The sequence below is a fragment of the Centropristis striata genome, chromosome 7, assembly GCF_030273125.1.
Source record: "Centropristis striata isolate RG_2023a ecotype Rhode Island chromosome 7, C.striata_1.0, whole genome shotgun sequence".
NCBI lineage: Eukaryota > Metazoa > Chordata > Actinopteri > Perciformes > Serranidae > Centropristis > Centropristis striata.
Genome location: NC_081523.1, coordinates 39,259,492 through 39,272,570, shown reverse-complemented (window position 1 = coordinate 39,272,570; position 13,079 = coordinate 39,259,492). Strand labels below are relative to the sequence as shown.

Below are 13,079 nucleotides of genomic sequence, written 5' to 3'. Positions count from 1 at the left end.
TAATGATAATTAACTGAAACTGTATTGTGTGGTTACAAAACTAACTAATATTATAGTGAAAATGTCCTTTGTTTTCGTCTTTGTCAACTTTTTTCATACATAATCAAGATGGATAAGACAAAGGAAATAAAGGCAAAATTTACTGTGACCTCTTTTAATCTCCCACCCAACAAATACCCCATTACAAAAAACAAAAACTAGCAAAATCAGTCTAAAAACTAATTACAACTAACTGAATTTGAAAACAAAAATTGACAACGAAAATTAAAACTAAAAGTAATGAAAAATCCTAAACTATTATCACCTTGCCAGGGAATTTACTTTTCCAATGAGGGCCCTCACAAAGATAGAAAAACAAGAATGTGTATGTGTGTGTGTGTGTGTGTGTGTGTGTGTGTGTGTGTAGTTTTATATCCAGCATGTACCTCCCTGCAAGTATTTTACCCTTAAAACAGACCCTCTTCGCTCGCCGTAGCTTGGTTGACAGCTAGTGGGAGTGGTGGGAACTATATTGATGTATTTATTGTATTATCCTCAGCAAACCATGCCTTATGTGATTCCCAAACTGAAAATATTATTTGTTTTAGAAATATCAGTAAAAGGTGGCATGATATTTTTAGATATATCTTGGATAATTATATCTGTAATTTTGATCTTAAACTGTAAATGTGTTTTTCATTTTCAAATTCAGCACATTATTTAGTATGAGTATACCTGGATAATAATTATAATATTGGACTGGTCCCTAAACACTGACGCTCTCTACAAAAAGGGGCGGAGCCGCCTCTTTTTCTTCTTGAAGCTCAGATCTCTGGACATATGTAGTGCGATGCTGCAGATGTTTTATCAGTCTGTGGTGGTAGTGTGTTGTTTTATGCTGCTGGTTCTGTGGTTGGAGCCAGGTTGGACACACACATTACACTGGTTATTATCAAGGATGTTTGAAGAAGAAGAAAAATAAATGAAAAAATGACCAAAATTATCGAAATAGACACAAATTGGCCAAAAATAGATGTAAAGATGACCAAAAAAGACACAAAATGACCAAAAATAGATGTAAAATTGACCAAAAAAGGACACAAAATTATGGAAAAGGACACAAATTGGCCAAAAATAGATGTAAAGCTGACCAAAAAAGACACAAAATGACCAAAAATAGATGTAAAATCGACCAAAAAAGGACACAAGATTATCGAAATAGACACAAATTGGCCAAAAATAGATGTAAAGATGACAAAAAAAGGACACAAGATTATCGAAATAGACACAAATTGGCCAAAAATAGATGTAAAGATGACCAAAAAAGACACAAAATGACCAAAAATAGATGTAAAATTGACCAAAAAAGGACACAAGATTATCGAAATAGACACAAATTGGCCAAAAATAGATGTAAAGATGACCAAAAAAGACACAAAATGACCAAAAATAGATGTAAAATTGACCAAAAAAGGACACAAAATTATGGAAATGGACACAAATTGGCCAAAAATAGATGTAAAGATGACCAAAAAAGACACAAAATGACCAAAAATAGATGTAAAATTGACCAAAAAAGGACACAAAATTATGGAAATGGACACAAATTGGCCAAAAATAGATGTAAAGATGACCAAAAAAGACACAAAATGACCAAAAATAGATGTAAAATCGACCAAAAAAGGACACAAGATTATCGAAATAGACACAAATTGGCCAAAAATAGATGTAAAGATGACAAAAAAAGGACACAAAATTATGTAAATGGACACAAATTGGACTGGTCTAAAGAGCTGGTTCTGTGGTTGGAGCCAGGTTGGACACACACATTACACTGGTTATTATCAAGGATGAAGAAGAAGAATAAATGACCAAAATTATCGAAATAGACACAAATTGGCCAAAAATAGATGTAAAGATGACCAAAAAATACACAAAATGACCAAAAATAGATGTAACAATGACCAAAAAAGGACACAAAATTATGGAAATGGACACAAATTGGACTGGTCTAAAGAGCTGGTTCTGTGGTTGGAGCCAGGTTGGACACACTGGAGGAGGTGGTGGAGAGATGACCTGTCAACATGTTGGAGTCCATCCTGAAATACCAGATCATCTGCTACACAAAACCTTTATGGACCAAAACAACAGCAGTGGACGGCTCCTCTCTCTCTGTTGCAGGACGGAGAGATTCAAAAGATCCTTCTCTGCTACAGCCATCAGGCTGTCTCATTCTAACCATAGACTGTATATGATTAAAGAACGTAGTGACCGTGACGTCACCCATTGGTTTGTGGCCCGTTGGAAGCCTCGAGTTCAGCGTTATACTCGTCGCCATCTTGTTTCTGATACAGGAAGCAGACCATATTTGGACTGTGGAGGAGGAGAGGGATCTGATCACTGACTACAGCCTCTCTACACCTCAACCTGACTGAGAGAAGCTGCTTTGGCTTTGGCTAGCAAAAAAACAAAAACTAAATGTTCGTTACTGACCTCAGAAAACTGAGCAGCGACTCCTTGGAGTGTCTGTTAGTCCAACCAAACACTGAACAAGACATTTAATGAACAAAACGTTCAAATAAACTGTCATTAAGTGAAAATACAGTAAAAGGGTCAAAGTTATGAGACCAAACCGCTAAACGTCCTTTTTTATATCTATATAACGTTATATATAACTTTATTGACACGTTGCTGTGGAAACGCATTGTTCTGCTTCTCTCCTGATGACGGCTCGCCTTGTTAGTGACCTGTCAATCAAAGGTAGCCCCGCCCCAAATCATACGGTTCTTTATCTTATATTTTCTTCTAAATTGGGCCATTATTTACACTATTAACATCAGATTGTCTTGAAGAAAAAAATTTTTACTAGTGATTGAGACCATAGTGTTGTCCTAAAAAAATTTCTGAGGTAATAAATCAAGTGAGACGTTTTCTCATTTTGCATTGAAATGAATAGACAGATTTTTTTTTTTTTTTGCAGCCAAACTTAGGGGCAGCTTAAGGTACTTCCTGGTTTGCCTTCATGCTCAGACTCGGAGATTGCTGCCTGAAACAAACAGAGATAACAGACTCACTGAATTTCCCCTCAGGGATAAATAAAGTCATTTTGAATTGATTTGATTTGATATGATATGTTCAAAGTCATCAAGCTGGAATGTGAGAGTAAAATTATGTGAGTAATAACTTCTGACAACAGCAGCAAATATCAAAGTTCCAGCAACTACTGATAGTTTGTATCCATACTGTAGGATCATGACGTTGTTCTGTGGTTAGTACAGATAGCGTCCCTCTGTCATCAGGGGATGATGACGTGACTCAGTGACAGGATGTATTTCAGAGAGAAGCTCTAAAGCTGCAGAGGATGAGACCAACGGGCCTGGAAAACACTTCAGAGACATATAAAGGCAAGAAAAAGCACTGCTCTGCAAAAAACTAATGATGTCTTTCAAGTTTTCAGCCTTCTCCTTGGATGAGGATGTATTCTTTATTTAACCGTTGAACCGGCTGATCCCTGTGATCCCACCTGAGGCCACCTGGTGGCGTCTAGTCATCAGCTGAATGAGAATATAGGTGATTACTATTCATTTATAACTGGTGTTTTAAACACTGTTGGTAACACTTTACAGTAACCCTCATTTATAAATGGTAAACAGATCGTTTATTAACTCTATGGAGTCTTGGGCTATTTTGTCCATTTTTGAATCCTTTTCGTGTCTTTTTTTGTCATTTTGTGTCTTTTTTAGTCATTTTGTGTCTTCTGTGTTTTTTTGGTCATTTTGTCTTTTTTTAGTCATTTTGTGTCTTTTTAGTCATTTGTGTCTTTTTTTGTCATTTTGTGTCTTTTTAGTCATTTTGTGTCTTTTTTGTCATTTTGTGTCTTTCTTAGTCATTTTGTGTCTTTTTTTGTCATTTTGTGTCTTTTTTTAGTCATTTAGTCTCAGGCTAGATCAAACTTTAGATATAATATTATTTAAAGAAAAGTGAAAATCAAGTATTGCACTGAGTTATCTACATTTTTTCTTGTAAATTTTTAAGAGATTTTTTGTAATGTATTCAGGGAAAGAGTTTCTCATGCTCAATACAGTCACAGTGAAGTCACAAATGAAGACAGATGAAACACACCACCTCCACATGGAGAATGTATTGATTTCTTATGGTGATGGCCTACCTGACTGTAAATTATTCTTCACCTGGTGTTTTTCATCACCATCTTCACACTCCTCCTCCTCCTCCTCTTCCTCCTCCTGTCCTCCAGGTTGCTCAGGCCTCCTGTGTAACATTTCTAACAGAAAACAAAGCAGGTCACACAGGTAAGTAGGTCAGTGCACAGCTGAACTAGTGGCCCCCTGGCTGCAGCACATGCTAATGTTGTGTACATGTTGCAGCTCAGCCAACATCAGACATGTGCAGACAAGACACGTTTGTCAACAACAACACCATCACATCCTGCTTTCAGTTCATCATTTTTGGTAACACTTTACATTAACCAACTAAGGGATGTTTGTAAATGGTTAATAATTGGTTTATAAACCATTTATAAAGTGCTATTCATATTTAATCTTTAAATGTTTTCAACCAATTTCTTAAAGGTATATGAATCATTTCAAAATAATTAACATACTTAATATGGTGTTAAATGTTAAAATGAGTGCTATAGTGAACTATTGATAAACTATTAATTATATGTGTCTTTTTGTGTCTTTTTTTGCTCATTTTGGTCATTTTGTGTCTTTTTTTTGTCGTTTTGTGTCTTTTTTAGTCATTTTGTGTCTTTTTTTTGCCATTTTTGTCTTTTTTAGTCATTTTGTCTTTTTTTGCCATTTTGTGTCTTTTTATGTCTTTTTTAGTCATTTTGTGTCTTTTTTAGTCATTTTGTGTCTTTTTTTTAGTCATTTTGTGTCCTTTTTTGCCATTTTATGTCTTTTTTTAGTCATTTTGTGTCTTTTTTAGTCATTTTGTGTCTTTTCTTTAGTCATTTTGTGTCTTTTTTTTTGTAATTTTGTGTCTTCTGTGTTTTTTTTGGTCATTCTGTGTCTGTTGTGCAGACAAGACACGTTTATCAACACCAACACCATCATTTGTAGACCAATTATTAACCATTTTCAAAGTGCTATACATATTTGATCTTTAGATGTTTTCAACCAATTTCTTAAAGGTATATGAATCATTTCAAAATCATTAACATACTTAATATGGTGTTAAAAATGTTATAATGAGTGCAACTAAAGCTATTAACCCTTTGATGCACAACATGGTCTAAAGTGACCCGAAAGAGTTTTTATGTTCTATATCTTTGCAATAAATTATTTCATCATTCAGTATTCCAGGTTTTTGTCAAACTTGCCACACACATCAAGATCTGAAAATACGGTTGCCTGTAAAATTGGAATAATTTTGTTTTCAGACACAATCCTCTGTTAATTGTGGTTTGATTTTCATTGTGATAATTGATTAATAAAGTTTTGAGAATATCATAATTTCATGGAAAGAGGTAAAAAGAAAAAAAGAAAGTATTTCAACCAGGCCTGGGATTTCGTCATTTTAGATACCATATTATAGAATATTTTTTATCATATACTGTGTCATTTTTAATTGCTGTCAACATGTTTCCACTAGGACATGGAGCAGCCAGCCGGTGTGGAATAATAGCTGGCTAGAATTTTTTCCATAAAAGCCCAAATTTGGTGCCTCTCACACATTCTAATGCCACTATTCCATCATATACACTGATCTTAATCATTGCATATTTTAAGAATTATTTTAAAGGAGAATAAGGGTTATTGTATATTTTATTTAACTATCTTATTTTGACAGTCTTCTTGTAAATTCTGTGGTCGATTCTGTTAACACACTGCGCTCTTATTTTGAAAGCGGCATGCGTTTAGCGACAGGAAGTTATTCAAAACAGTTAGTCACAGTTTAGTGTCATAAAAACAACTTGAACCGTTAGCTAATGTTAGCTCGCGGCTAACGAACGGCATATGCAACAGTGTATTTGGACAGTGAGACACGTAGAGATGATGTGGGGAGGGGAATGATACAGAGAGGTCACAATAAATGTTTCCTTTATTTCCTTTGTCTGATCCATCTCAGCCCCAATAAGCTTATTAAGTCATAAAATCAGATAGATGAAATAGGTTTTATATCAACCAAAAAGGTTTACGTATGAAAAAAGTCAAGGGTTATTATATATTTTATTTAAGGCATCTTATTTTGTCTTCTTGTAAATTCTGTGGTCGATTCTGTTAACACACTGCGCTCTTATTTTGAAAGCTGCATGTGTCTTCTTGGTTGCCTGGTGATAGATTTGTGTCAAACTGTCATTATAGCCCGACTGAGCGGTTCATGCCAGGCTCCAATCAAACCCACCACTGATGATGAACGTCATCAAAAGATGCTTTTTTTTTTTTTTTTTCAAAAGTCGCAGGTGTCAAAGCTGTGTTGACAGGAAAGAGGCAGACTAGGCAACCACAAAACCAACTGGGGCAGTGGGCGGGGCCTCAGGGCAGATATGTTTTTTAAGGGCACAAGGCCAAATTGCTACTCACAACCTGGTGACTTATTGCAATTTTCATGTATTTAATGCAATCTTTTCACAACTCCAACTACACTGTAAAAAAAATCTGTTTAAATTACAGTAAATTCCCGGCAGCTGAGGTTGCCAGAATTTCACAGTAAAAAAGAAAGTAAGTGGGTTTTCTACGTTACTTTTTCTCTAAGCAAAAACTGTCATTTAGACTGAATAATCCTGTTATTTTAAGGGTAATTGTGTCTTTGTAAAATTATTTGTTAATTTTACAGAAATGTTTTATATATATATATATATATATATATATATATATATATATATATATATATACACAGTAAGTTTCGTACTATTCCTTGATTTATGTTAATTAAGTGTCTTCTACGGTGATATTTATTTTTTAATTTTACTCCCTATTTCTGATGCTATTTGACAGTGTTTTACTGTAATTTCTACAAACATTTTTTACAGTGTAGATGGTTTTTTAGTTGAGCGGTATTGCTGTGGTGAAACGGCCTAAATTTCACAGAGTCAATTTATAAGAGTCAATGCAATGCATAATTTGTAGCGCCATGCTCTTGATGCACAAATTTAATTTCTAACTCATGCGAGCTATGTCTACTGGTCGCAGTAATGCATGGCTGTAGAAATACTCAGACTGGCTTCCTAGTAGCACCCCCAATGTGCACAAAGGTCCTCACTTCAATTATCTTTATTATTATTATAATAACTGGACTTAACCCTTCAATGGTATTTGGGTCAAATTGACCCCTTTCAGCTTATGTTCTGTGATAAACATGTACAAACAAAAAAAAAACAATTGAGCTCCTCATTTACATCTTTCATATGGTCATCTGGTCAGTTTGACCCCCCCCCCCCCCCCCCCCCCCCCCCACACACACACACACACACACACAGAAACATGCCCACACACACACACACACATACACAGACACACAGCAAGGTTATAATAGTTTTGGATTTTTCATTCGTTTTAGTTTTAATTTAGTTTTCAATTTTGGTTTTCAAATTCAGTTAGTTTTAATTAGTTTTTAGAGTGAGTTTGCTAGTTTTAAATCCTTAGTTTTAGTTTAGTTTTTATTAGTTTAAGTGTTAGTTTTGGTTTTTTTGTAATGGGGTATTTGTTGGGTGCCAGATTCAATAAGGTCACAATAAATGTTTCCTTTATTTCCTTTGTCTGATCCATCTCAGCCCCAATAAGTTTATTAAGTCATAAAACCTGACAGATTCAGTTTCATATCAATCAAAAAGGTTTATGTATGAAAAAAGTTGACAAAGACGAAAACGTAGGACATTTTCACTATAATTTTAGTTAGTTTTAGTTAGCATTGTAACCAGTTTTTTTAAAACTCTCGTTTTTATTTCTATTTCAGTTAACGAAAATGTTCTTTCAATTCTAGTTTACGTTATTTCGTTCGTTTTCGTTAACTATAATAACCTTGACACACAGACACACAGACACACAGACACACACACACACACACACACACACACACACACACAGAGATAATGTTACATGATTATAGTAAAAGCACAGTGGAGCTGTTTGCTCTCACTGCAAAAAAACAAACTGCACTTTGATTGTTAATTGTGTTCTAGTAGAGACTGATTGCAATCATTAAACATGTTATCTCAATTGTTTGAAATTGAGATAAAGACAATATTCGTTTTATATTGTTTATGAATTACAATAAGTTAAGATCCACTTATTTGTCATTTGACTTAAACTCCTGCCTCTGCATCACATGTTCTGTTCTTCGTCATTCACAAGTGTAAGTACTTCCTATTTTCGAAAGTGTGTTTGCCACATAACAACCAAAAATCCTCTTTTTAGCTGAGAAGATTTTTTTGCAAATGTGTGAAAGATATATGACTCATATAGTTTGTGACATTGTGCAAGAAAATATAATTTCAGGCATTCTAGCTGCGTGAATCTGTCCGTTGGTTGGTCCGCCCACAGCTTTGCTGCAGATTAAAATATACCAACAGCCATTTGATGGATAATTGTTGCTGATAATTTATTTCCCTTTGCAGCACTGGTTATCATGCACAACAGCTGGTCCTCACAATATCAAGCCAGATTCATAAGACCACATATACAAAACTCCATCTTCTCAGGCTTTAAGTAATGTGGTTTGGATCAGTCACACTGTAAAAAAATGTCTGTAGATTTTACGGTGAAAAACTGCTAAACCATGACAGTAAAAGACCGTAAAATGATAAATGGGTTAATTCAGTTTCAGTAACAATGAAACACCGTTAATGTTTTGTTACGGCTGGTTGCCGTTCATTATTTATTGTATTGTTTCTCTGTATTATTCTGCTAATTATGTAATTCTAGCTGTGGGATTCCCCGACGTTGATTGGACCTCCCGTAGCTGTGAGACCGCCTACTTCCTGGTTGCTGCTCACTCGTCTGTGATTGGTGCGGCGAGTCAGCCAATCAGGAGCCTCCAATCAACCGACTGCACTTTATAAAAGGCTTGTGAACGGCAGCCAGATGTAACAGTATATATCAGCCAAAACAAGTTTTTGTTTTTGTTTTACAGTTTAAAAAAAAATTAATAAAATACGTAACTCCACTGTAAAATACTCTGGCAATATACTGTGATATATATATATAAGCCATCACTGTATTCTTTGTATTTATTTTTGGTAAAAAATATTTTTTCTCAGTGTTAAATGTACAAATGTATAACACCATATCTCTTACAAAAATATACTGTAATATTTAATTTATCAGCATTTATAAAGTATTTTCTGGTCAATTATATGGCAGAACAGCATTTCTTTTGATGGAAAAACTTTTTTACGGTATAATATGAAATAAAATGACAATCTTAAACGTGGAATCAACAGTGCTAATACCCTTTCAGCGTAATATTAGAAAAAGTTGCACCATATTTATTACGGTAAAGTTCTGGCAACCACAACTGCTGTTTTTTTTAACCGTAAAAACAATTTTTATTTTTTATTTTTTACAGTGCAGTGTCCATTAGGGAGCTACTGGCAGCTTCATAACCCTGACGACACAGAGAGTAGACTGTTTGTTAACTGAAGATTATCAATTATAACAGAATGCGAGAATAACAGAAGAGCACTGAAGGCTTTAGCTCTTCTGGTTTCAACACAGACGCTGTGACAGTGACAGACAGATGGTTGGTTTGTTGAAAACAGTTTGTAATGAAGACCTCTCAGATGGATCTGTATGACAAACCATGTGGCAGTGTCAGGTTATGACACCGGTTGTTGTCTGGGGAAATAATGAGGCTAACATGTTCAGTGGGGGTCGATGGGGGAACACGTTGTTTCTCTCCCAGATGCAGTGACGCTGCTTAGCAGCTGCTGGGAGACATTTCTATGTGGCCTTTTGACAGTCAGACTAAGATCCCAGTCCTTCTGCTAAAATAACTAATCTGGTTGTTTTGGCATATATACATATTATATATTATGTTATGTATGTATGCACACCCTGCGCAGGCTTAATATATGACACATTGCTATGTTATTATTATTATTATTATTATTACTACTACTATTATTATATACATATACTGTTGCTGCCATTACGATTATTACTATATATTGTTATATACTACTATTATTATTATTATACTGGCCTTATTATTATTATTATTATTATATCATTATTATTATTATTATTATTATTATTAGGGCCACGGGGCAATCGCACCGAGCACTGGTCCCATACAGCAATAGCTGTAGGGACCAGTGCTGCACTACTGTTATACTGTGGATTTCTTCTTATTCCTCTTGCGGACGCAATTTCGTCCCGCTACAAATTATATATCAAAACGTGCGGTTTAATCGGGATCGGTGTGCTATTACTTTTCTCTACGGAATACGAATTTTTTGCAACATAAGTCGCGAAAAACTGCTCAAAATTTTGCATTGAAATGAAGGACGGCCGACAAAAAATGAGCGAAAAAGAACAATAATTGGAGATTTTTAAACGTCTACTTCTCCGGCATAATTTCACCTAGAGACTCCATTTAAACTTTAAACAGTAGACACAAGTCTTGTGTATCGGTGTATTAATCCACGTTTCGATAGGTCATATTGTTTTTTATCAATCCCTGTTCAATGACCATGATCATTTTTGGAGAAATTCTGAAATTATAATGGGTGTGTATTGCACGGAATGTTCGTGTCAGAGTGTGTGATGTCATCGCTCAGAGTGTAGAGGGAGAGGTAAAACTGTCAAAAAATAAATTTTAAAACTGCGCTCCAGGCCGCAAATTCCACTCTACAGAAATAATTTATACATAGAAATGTAGGAAAATTTGTCTTCTCACTCACAATCCTCTGGTAAAGCTGTCAGAGTTATAGTTTGGGCGTACGACGCAAAGATGCGCCACCAAAACCACCAACAGCCTCATTGGGTCCCATATTAAAAACGCAGGGAGATATTTGAAAAAGGGAGATGGAACTGTTTTTTTAGATCGCTCTAACAAAGCTATTTTTTCATTTTTCTGAAAAAAAAAACATATGTAGACGTTCAGGAAGAACTCAGGACGCTCAAAGTGAAGTCGGATCAATGATAGGTATTATGGTTTTGCCAAAAATGCTTTCTGTTCGAGGCCAGAAATTCCAGTCCAACTCTGGCTGCTTTCACTCCTTCGGAACTTTAACAGGTGTCAGTTAATTCAGTTGATTGCTTTGATCTTTGATGTGATTACAGTTACAGATACACACACACACACACACACATGGCGTAAGTGCGCACACTCCTCACACATGCATACACATGCTTCAAACACGCACACACAGGTAACTTTGTGATTTTAATTACACACACACACACACACACACACACACACAAATGCGCGCGTATGTGCGCACACTCCTCCACATACATGTTTCTCTCTCTCACACACACACACACACACACACACACATTTTGAGGTTAAAGGGCATAGTTTGAAATCTCTGAAGAATCTCATCATAGTGTAAACACACCGGCAGTAGCCCCCGTGGCCCTTTCAAAATTTCCCCAGAGGAAATTTTCTAGTTATTATATACTGTACCATTATAATATACTGTCTAGTCACAATAACATTATTATTACCATCATATCATCATCTTGCCACTGTACCTTACCTACCAACTGATCTTTTTAACTCTTAAGTGTCCTTGTTCTATTCTGTGTTTTTTCTATTGTTTTTGTTTATTGTACCTCAGTATTTTATTCTACTGACCGACCGACCATCTATCTATCTATCTATCTATCTATCTATCTATCTATCGATCTATCTATCCATCCATCCATCCATCCATCCATCCATCCATCCATCCATCCATCCATCCATCCAGATCAGGGATGGGCAACTTAAATGCTGCAGGGGGCCACAGTTTTCCATGGACACTACCACAGGGCCACATATAGGAGCGTGCACTTAACCAGATATGATGAAACTGCAATTTTAAATATGTTTACAGTGCAGTAACTTAACATATTTCATGTTCAAATGCATGTATAACAGTATAAATAGGAATAAAAAATAAAAAATAACCACTTACTGTGATGTCTTTTTTTTCAGTGCAAGAACAGCAGACCAACATTAATTACAAGAAGTAATTTTGAGCATTTTTACACTGCACTTTTAAGATTTCATGCTCAAATGCATGTAGTTGTACTGAGGGCCACTTCAAGTGAGGGTACGGGCCGTATGCGGCCCCCGGGCCTCCAGTTGCCCATCCCTGACCTAGACCTTAGAGTGCTACTGCATATTTGTCAAAATGTCCAATTATTAATTAAGATCAGTGTGTGTAAGGTCAGTGTAATTATTAACTCAAGGTATTAAGTAAATGATGACACATTTAGTTAAGTGTGATCTAGACTGATGTATATCAGTAACAGAGTCAGTAGAACTCTGCATGAATCCACTGGGAGTCTTCAGCTCTGCACAGTCTAATGTGCACAGGCAGCAGTGGGATATTATGGTCTGTTATTGGTGCAGGCTGCAGCTGGACTGCACTGATGGGACTGTATGGTAATTTAGCAGGATTTACATAGAAATAGACCAACTTACTCTCTACACCCAGGGGCAGGTTTAGCCAAGTTATCACCTGATTGACAGCTGGATAGAAGGGCAGTAAAGGGTTGCAGTCTGCTGTTGGCCTGGATATTTGATGTGCAGCTGAAACAGATCAAACCACATCATCTGTCTTTAACCCTTTGGAGTTTGGGGTTATTTTGTCGGTTTTGGACTCCTTTTTTTACTCTGCCTGTATGAACCACTTAAAATCTTTACCATGACGTGCTGGTATCATGGTTTTCAGCACAACCTCACCTATATGACCTGATTATTTTTTTCATTTTGACTTACTGGATCAACATTTTCAACATAAAAAACACATAAAAACACACCAAAAACATTAAACTTTTTATTTTTATTTTTACAAAAAACACATACAAAAACACATTAAAAACACACACAAAAAACACATGAAAACACACACAAAAAACACATAAAACACACAAAAACACAAAGAAATTATAAAGAACATAGATAATAACACAGAAATGACA

At 35.5% G+C, this 13,079-nt stretch overlaps 1 long non-coding RNA gene across 1 annotated transcript; it reads left to right on the top strand.

The window, feature by feature from the left end:
- The first annotated feature begins 3,307 nt into the window (after positions 1-3,307).
- LOC131975476 (uncharacterized) lies at positions 3,308-12,099 on the top strand. The gene is made up of 3 exons (XR_009394729.1): positions 3,308-3,549; positions 4,235-4,289; positions 12,088-12,099. It is a non-coding gene; the product is annotated as an uncharacterized LOC131975476 (long non-coding RNA).
- Positions 12,100-13,079: the final 980 nt, after the last annotated feature.